General features: G+C 41.2%; 1 protein-coding gene across 1 annotated transcript in view; it reads right to left on the minus strand.

Moving 5' to 3' along the window:
• Window positions 1-7,594, minus strand: part of LOC122815150 (probable E3 ubiquitin-protein ligase HERC1) — a 5,886,073-nt gene extending 5,878,479 nt beyond the window's left edge. Inside the window, exon 1 of the mRNA XM_044087407.1 lies at window positions 7,457-7,594. The gene's annotated coding sequence lies outside the window, so the exon portion shown is untranslated. The remainder of the gene's footprint in view (window positions 1-7,456) is intronic.
• Window positions 7,595-9,104: the final 1,510 nt, after the last annotated feature.

Genomic DNA, 9,104 nt, shown 5'->3' on the forward strand with positions numbered 1-9,104 from the left:
TACTGGACCTGTTTGACATCTTACATACAGTCACCAAGACATTAGAGGATGGGGAGGTGGTTCACACATACTACCTGGACCTCACCAAGGCTTTTGACACCATGCCCCTCTCAGGTATTATTGATAAACACAAAAGCCTGTACATACACCCATACATCAAAGGGTGGGTTGCCAAGGGGCTTACACACAGAACCCACACGGTATGACTAGCGGTCTCCAGGTCCAACTTTTGACCAGTCACGACTGGTGTCCCACAGAACTCAGTCCTGGGAGACCTACTGTTTGGCATATACTTCTCAGAGGTACAGGCAAACACAGGTGGACTATGGCAGACCATGTTTGGCAATGACTGCGAACTGGGAGCCATGACTGATAGTCCAGCTAACACAGACATCCCTCAAGGGGCCTCACAGAGAGTGGGTGTCAATGTCATGGTCTCCAACCAAGTGCCACTAACTGCATGGTCATTCCATTGTGGAATATTAAGCACCCACATATTAACACATAAGTGGCAGTCACTTTAATACGGACGAGGTAATGGGGTATCTGGGGACTATGGTAGATAGTGAACTCCCCTTTGACAATCATATCTCCACAGTAGTTAGGACATCCTTTATATGTAGGCCATCTGATTACTAAAGGATTCCCATCTAGACATACTGGGGTTATAGTGCCCCTTTACTCATCACTCATCAGTCCCATCATAGGGTATAATAACCCATTTGGTATGTACCTCAGAAGACACTTCCAACAGCTGGGAGATCCACGAATGTACCTTGCTAAGGGGAATACTGGCCTCCAACATATGGCCTATGCAGCCAGACTGAATAAACTCCTGCTTTACTCAGTGGCATCTCGTTTACCCAGAGATGACCTCCGCTGGCCAACACAGCCATGTCGAACTCAGGCTTAATGGATATGCTCCACCTATGGGAATCCATTGCACAGTGAGCTGAACCTTGCCACAACAATAATTGGAAGATGCTAGAGGGACAGATTCCTGTCACAGACACTCCCCATACTTTGGAACAACATCCCTAACTACATTATACAGAGCTCCTCGCTAACACTCTGCATGAGAAACCTTGAAGAGTGGATGGGGAACAGCAGATGCACCCCAGGGATCCCGCCATTGGCTCTGCTCCACAGAGGGACAGTTAATGAAAAGATGGGGGGGCAAAAGCTGACACATTTTGGCTGGGCTTATGAATGGCCTCTGGCAGTTGGCCAAATACCTACCTATGAATCTATACATACAGTATCAGCACATGCTGATAGCTTAATTTACTGTTCAGGTGTTGACTTACCTTGTGCCAATGGCAGTTGTGTGTGGAATAGTTGAGGGCTGCCTATGTTGGATGCACACAGTAGACTGCCTATACATGACAATTTACAGGTAGTCTTGTGTGTGTGCCATCCATTTTTACTGTGTGTGTGTAGGTGGAGAAAGGTGTCGGTGCCTACACTGTCAGTGTGTGTGTGCTATACGTTCCCTCTTTGCCAAGGCATGGGCATATTGGGCACGCCACCGTCTGCCTACTGGGGCTGGCTCAGGGTTTTCATGTTCTGAGTACCTCTGTGCCTGTGGGGCCCTTGGCAATGGTGGTGGGCTGTGAGGGCCTTCACCGTTCTGTCCCTGCTGCAGCTGTTTCCACAGGGCCATATTGTGTAGCATGGCACATACTATGAAGATGTGGGCACACGTGCCTGGAGAGTACTGCAAGTCTCCACCAGATATGTCCAAGCAATGGAACCGTGATTTCAGCATCCCAAGCACACACTCTATGATGATTCTGGTTTGTGCATGTGCCTCATTATGGCATTCCTGCATGGGTGTGTGCGCACTTCTGATGGGAGTCATCATCCACGGTTCCAGTGCATAGCCAGCATCCCCCACCAGGTGGCCATCTGGGATGTCCCCCCTGGCAAATAACTGATACAGTTGTGAGGCATGCCAGATGTGGGAGTCGTGATAGCTTCCAGGGCTGCCAGCACACACATCCATGATAATGTCCCGGGCATTGCACACGACCTGGCAGTTGATGGAAGGGTATCCCTTGCGGTTTATATAGAGCCTACCCTGCTCACTGGGTGGTGACTGCATGCAGTCTATTGCACCCAGTACCTCCGGGTATTCTGCCACATGGAGGAAGAGACGCATATTGCTGGCCAACTCCTCCTGCGTTCGGGGGAAGTATATGTGCGCATTGGCATGTGGTAACATGGCATCCAGGAACTGGTGTAGTACCCTGGATGCTGACGCCTGTGAGATCCCCATGATATCCCCAGTTGGTCTTTGAAAGGTAACTGTAGCTAGTATTCTCAGGCTTACACATACCTTCGTATCCACTGAGATGGGTTCCCCTCTGTTTGTTCTGGCTCTGAGGCGTGGCTGGTACAGCTCCACAAGTTGCTTAGGATGTCCCTGTTCACCCTGTAATGCTCTACTATCTCCAGATCATGTAGCCCCTGGTAGGTTACCCTGGGTCTGAACACTCTCCTCCTCTGGTGCCTGAGGTGGTCATGTGCATCATCCTCCACACCACCTTCAGTCTCCAACACTTGCTGGTGGATCAAAGCTGGCAGCCCCTAACATGTACATACTAAAAGTTCCCAGTCAGTATACACCACTGGTGCAGAGTGTATGGGACTACACAAATGTGTGTGAGGTGCTTTCACACTTTATACTATTGTGCTATGGATGCTGCTGATGTCAGTGGGTGTGTATGTGCTATTCCAGCTGCAGCGTGTCTTAATTATGGGTTTTGCAATGAGTACTGCAAGTGTGGGGCCTTTACTGTGGAGATCTGCTTGCCTGCCTTGATTAATTTGTTGCCCTTTAATTCACTTTAAACCTGGATACCCTCCCATTATCAAGCATGCATCCACCTGCCATCTTTCTTATTTTGTACTTTCCCTACCCAGTCATGGCAAAATGTGCCTTGTAGCTGATATACAGCAAATTGGCTTTGTTCTGCTTTGACACTTTACTGTTTTCTTTGCAGTACAGCCCCTCCCCTTTCCTGTTCTGCAGGTAGCTGCTTGCAGCCTTGTTAGCTGCTGTCAATGGCCCACTGTAGGCCCACTGTAGGCTCCTAGGTGTTAATTAGTCATTTGTACTACAATTTCACTGCTGCAACATTTCCTTATTTCTTTCCTATATCCTTCCTGTTTCAGCTGCAGTGCACGCTGCGTAAACCCGTTTACTGGGTTTACACGCGTTTTCATCTCCGTTCACATGCATACTCGGTTACCTTGTGTACTCTCAGCTAAGCATTGCTATGGCCAGTTCAACACACCCCTTATCCTGCAGCTTTGCCAAGCTAGGGGCAAACCGGTTTAGCAATGCTCCAATGTGCTTACAGCAATGGCGACACACCCCTCTCCTGATGTCATCTTTATCTCAAGGGCACACCTCGGTGTTGTAACACTATGCTGTGAAGTGCATCCTTACGCCAGCGGGGAATCTGTGATTCACTATTACTCCTCTCATTTGCATGGCATTGCCTACTAATTCCTAGCTTCTGTGCATAATACTGTCATAGCCCCTTAACAACCCTTGCGCCATAGCATGGTGTAGCATGCCTGCCATTGACTATTATGGGGAAATCGTGATACGCGTTTTATTGCGGTTTTACTCTATATTTTTATATTTTCCTTGCCATCCCCTTTGTGCACCGCTACCCTGCGCTTCCACGTCGCTATAGTGCGACTATATATATTAAATGTTAATTTTATATTTTGTGCATTTTTTATGGCAATGGATGTATATTTAGCCATTGGCATATATTAACAATATAATACATATGTTTGGTCGGCTGTCATGGCTCCGATTTTATGTTTGCATAAATGTAAACCGTTTTCTACGGTTTACATTTCTGCATGCTTACACTACACCTGCACCACTTCCTGGATCGCTACATACCTTCATTTGCATGCTACACTGCTGCACATCGGGTAATTAGCATACAGGGCTCAGGAGTCGTGTGGGCGTAGCGTACGCAGGTAGTGCACGTGGAAACAGCTCATACCCGAATTGCTCGGTGCCCATATTTGGTGTTAGAACGCCGATGCTACGCCTGCACCTGGCGCAAGCTTCATGAATCCCGGGGATAGTCTATTTGTTCCCAGCCTTCAGAACAGCCTCAATGTCCACAACCTCCCTCAAGTATATCACAGCATAAGTAAAACAGACTGTTTTACGATCAAAAATTTAGAACACAGACTGCATGTCCAACAGTAATTTTCATGTACGGCTTTATTGTAAAATTGTAATTCACCCAAAGGAAAACAACATAAAGAAAGATGAAAAGAAAAAGGGACGGAAACAGATGTTTATTTCTAAAGGGAGCAGACTTCATGTGAACATATCCACGTATCATATATAAATATTTTTCTGTACTTCAAAAAAAGTATCAGTTTGCATCTATCTCCTACCAACTGTCACCTGTATTTATTAGGGGAAAGGAGTACACTGCTTTCTACCCATTGCTTTACTTTATTTTATTCTGTTCATAATGATGAATACAATCATCTCACTGCACTATTGAATCATATAAGAAAGAGCTCTTATTATATTTATGTTTATAAAAGTTTAAAAGGAATTAGTCAGATCTGTCTGCTCTGAACTGGATAGAATTATCTCAACTATTTTTTAAACACGTTAAAGCCTATAAGATCTCTTATATAGCCAAACAATCATTCTGAATTAATCAAAGTCTGTCCTTGTCTTCTTAATAATATCCTGCATCGTATTTCGAAGATTTTCACATTTATGTTACATTTTTTTTACTTTATAGTTCATCCTAATGTTATACATACTTTTTGCTGCATTATGCCCAATGACAGGTGCTTTACCTTTGAATACTGACTATGGGATCTATTTTTTATGCATAAAGTCAACTGAATTACTAATTGCTTGTTTTTCTTTACGTGTTGTGTGTTGCTGTTCACTTCCCCCTTCCTCTGTTTTAGCTTTGTGTATACATTTTTTAGACAAAAAAATAAAGCAATGCATTTACAGCACAACCTTACATCATCGTTTCAGTCCTCTAAACTCTGGTCATATTAAAATTTTATAACATGGCTTGCAGTCATAATACAAGAATGAGAGATATTATCTCCATGCTTTAGATGAATTCATGTAAAATGCTCACATACAGTTCAAGTGTAAATAATATATATATATATATATATATATATATATATATATATATATATATATATATATGTGTGTGTGTGTGTGTGTGTGTGTCGCAAATGTACTACCTGTATCTAAACGTATGCCTAAGAAAATGTTACACAGTTTGCTCTCTGGCTCTGGGAAAGTATACATTTCTTCAACTTCTCACTTTGACCTTCTGCTTTGCACCATTCGTTCACTACAGTTTAAAGCCATTCCTCTCAGCTGTTCAGTTTCACAGAATGCCCTAATATTGCCTCATATTTTTGGTCCATTCCTCATAAAAATCTGTGGCTTTCAGTCAAATTACTGAGGACTGATCATAATTAAGACAAACATTTGAGTTTCAGACTTCATATCCTTCAGAAAATGCATACTAATGTGAAACCTATTACTCTATCAAATTTCTAAGTTTATAAGAGCAGTATTTAATATTTGTCCCCAATTTTGGATCTTTGTTCTCCCATTATTTTTGGATTAGTCCAAAATACTTGCACTAGGAGTTTGAGAGGTATGGTTTAAAGGCATGGAAGAGTGTCAAAGGCTACACAAACATAACATCCCACTGTGCCACACTGACATAAAGCACTTCTACGGCAACAAAGTAAATTTCTATCCTGGGAATTAGTTATACAAGAGACTGTCAATAGGATTATGTGTTAGTCAATAAACCAATGTAATACATACTGCAAATAACATCCAAGATTTTTTACACAGACAGAGCAAATAATATCTGAGATTTTAAGACACAGAGAGCAAATAACACCCAGGATTTGTAGAGAGAGAGAGACAGTGAGTGACTGAGTCACAGTGGTGCAACAGATAATGCCATCACCTCATAGTAAGATGATCCCCAGACTGATTCTCAGTTGGGGTGCCTTCTATGCAAAGTCTGCATGTCTTCCTTGTGTTTAGTGGGGTTTTTAAAGGTGCTACAGTTTTCTCCCACATTCTAAAAACATGCAGTAGGTGGACTGGACACTTTAAACTGGCCATGGGTATAAGTGTGTGCGTTTGGTAGGAAGAATAACTGTCAGGGCTAGTCACCCTGCGGTATATACATTGGATCTAGACGATGGTCACTGTTGATGCGACACCCTGACCTTACAGGCTAGAATGGGAAAAGGGAGGTGATGGATGGACGGATATCTGTGTGCATACACACAAGTGAAGAAAAATGTATTGCTTTTTTATTCAAACCAACTATTTTGGGTATATATTAAAGTTTAGAGTTGCAGTGAAAAAGTTATTTTTGATGCACAATAAGTTCTAATATTTATAAACATACTAATGCTGACAATTAATAATTTGTCTTTTTTAACTTCTGCATCAAATACACCAGACCCACTCAAAACTGCCAGTCAGGTTAAACATTTTTACTTCTACATTTCAAATGGTCTGCCTCATGCATCAGCAGACCAAACTCTATCAGTCATGTCCACACTGTGGTCATCTTTAAGATATATGAATTGTAGCCTCCAAGACTGCCCTTTATCATTGTTGTGACAGCCAATAATCATTAATTACTTATTCACATTGCCACTTCTGTATAATGAATGCCACAAGATCATTTGAAACTAAAGGTGTGCTGCCAAGTCTTAGTAACGTTCAGCTTTAACAAGTCCCTCATAATCACCTTTCAGTAGTCTTGGAGTTAATCTGCAAAAATATACAAATGTCCACTTTACGTGCGTTTGCAATTCTTCTAATGCAAACGTTAATAGTTAAAAAGAACCCAAATGATAACCACTATCTATTACAATGATTATGTATATAGTCTACTCTGTTTCCCTTATCAAATTTTCCCTTGCAGTAAATTTATCAACTTTTCATTTCATCTAACCTTTACCATACAGTTTTGAAAGCAACGGTTATTTTAAAAAAAATACCCAATGACACATTCTATTGCGACCGACGATGTCAACATTCTGCATTTGAACGTTTCTTCATCTGTATTCCGAAACACCCCTACAGCAGTACAAACACGTTGTGCAATCTCAGTGTATATAGACTTGACACACTGTATACTTTTGTCATAAGAAGTACTTACTAACAAAACATAAGTATTGTCAGTAACCCCATTTAACTCATATTATCATTCCACCAGAATTACTAGAGTACTGCAAATAACCTCATATATCCACTAATTTATAAACAGCAACACTCACTGATGCCGGTAACATACTACTCCATTGCGGCTGCACAAAATTAAGCTATGTCAACATTCAACAAACAAATGTCCCTACTACACAATAATAGTTCCAATAAAATTACCTTTAGAATGCGTCAGTATAAAGGCCCTAAAAACTTCGTTTAGTTTGATTAAAGTCTTTGGACAGTCCACTATGACAGTTGCTAAGTGAAGCCCCGCCCAAGACGTATATGAAGTCTATATCACGTCACTCCGCTCGACATGTGCTGCAGGTTGAAAATAGGTGCGGTTGCTCAAGATTCTTAATATTACCATGGATAAATTAGGGTGGTAGAGTAACGTTTTGTGGACCTTACTGTATGGTTTAGTGTAGAATGTGTATATAAGTAAAATAATATTTTAAGTGGTGTAGGAAATAATTTTGTGTACAGCTGTTTTGTTTTATATCAAATGAAGGCTTAATTCATTCACAGTTTCACGCACGTACATGCTAAGTACACCTGCGCTGGTTCACCCCTACATGTCTTTGGGATTTTGTAATCCACCAACTGCCGAGCACATAACTCTCATGTATACCTCACTACGAAGAATGCATCTCATTTGGGGTCTTAAAGTTCATGTTCCTCGAAGTTCCACATTGAAGAGATCTGTCACACATTCAGTGTTTAGAATACGTTTCATACCAGTCATTGTTCAAAAATGCACGCTGCAAAACCTGTTGCATAACTTTGAATCTCATATCTTTAGAATCATGAACAGACCCCCCCCCCCCCAAAAAAAAAAAAACGGCAACAGCCTGAAAGCCGAGACAGTGTTTGTGTATTAATACTACTGCTTTTAAAACTTGATACAATAAGAGGTAACCAAATAATTAAAAACAAACACAATACTATTTCTTTTTATATTTCGCCTCTGTTACTGGTTTTGTTTGATACTTAATCTATGCATTGAAATTAATCTTTGTATTTTATGTATTGTGTAACATAATCTTTGTATAATCTGTATGTGGAGCTTTTCTCCCCAGGACTCCATTGAAAACGGGTTATTTGGGCCCAATGGACTATCCTGGTTAAACAACAGCAAATAAAAAATATAAAATAAAAAGAGGTCTTTAATTAACATAGTCCTCTGAAGTAAACATACTGACTGCCACTGTTTGTTTATGGTAAATCACCACATCAACAGAAAAATTAGAGACTTTAGGAGAAACCGATGAAAAATTCTGAGCTAGAATCAAACGACCCCGAAAATCAAACGTAGCTCTAAACTGTCCCCAATTTTTGCATCATATTTTTGCCCTTCAAAAATATTTGATTTTTATCACTGAGGATTACAGTCAATCGATGATGCCAGACATCAGAGTTTCATGCTTACTGTTCAGAAAATGCATGTTGATGCAAAACTTGTTTGTGTGATCCTTTAAGTGAATTAGAGTAACATCTAAAAACAAGTCGCTGATTTGGGGCCTTTTTTGTCCCTCCCCCATTATTTTCGGCTTTACCCAGAATTACTGAGCAAAGAAGTCAGGTGGTATTAATCAAGGACAGGTGAGAGGCATGACTGTTGTTCTGTTATTTTTTTAAGTGACTTAGAGAAATGTTTAAAAATTATCCCTGGGTTTGGGCATTTGCCCCACCCCTCCCCCATTGTGCAAACTCCATGCAGGACTCACCTCGGCATAAAAAAAAAATCTAAATTTTTATGAGGAAAAAGGCAAAAATCACTGATGTTCTGCCAAATCAATAACAGTTCAGAGGTGTCCCACTCCCC

The sequence above is a fragment of the Protopterus annectens genome, chromosome 1.part1 (assembly GCF_019279795.1).
Source record: "Protopterus annectens isolate FY-2018-M chromosome 1.part1, PAN1.0, whole genome shotgun sequence".
Taxonomy (NCBI): Eukaryota; Metazoa; Chordata; order Ceratodontiformes; family Protopteridae; genus Protopterus; species Protopterus annectens.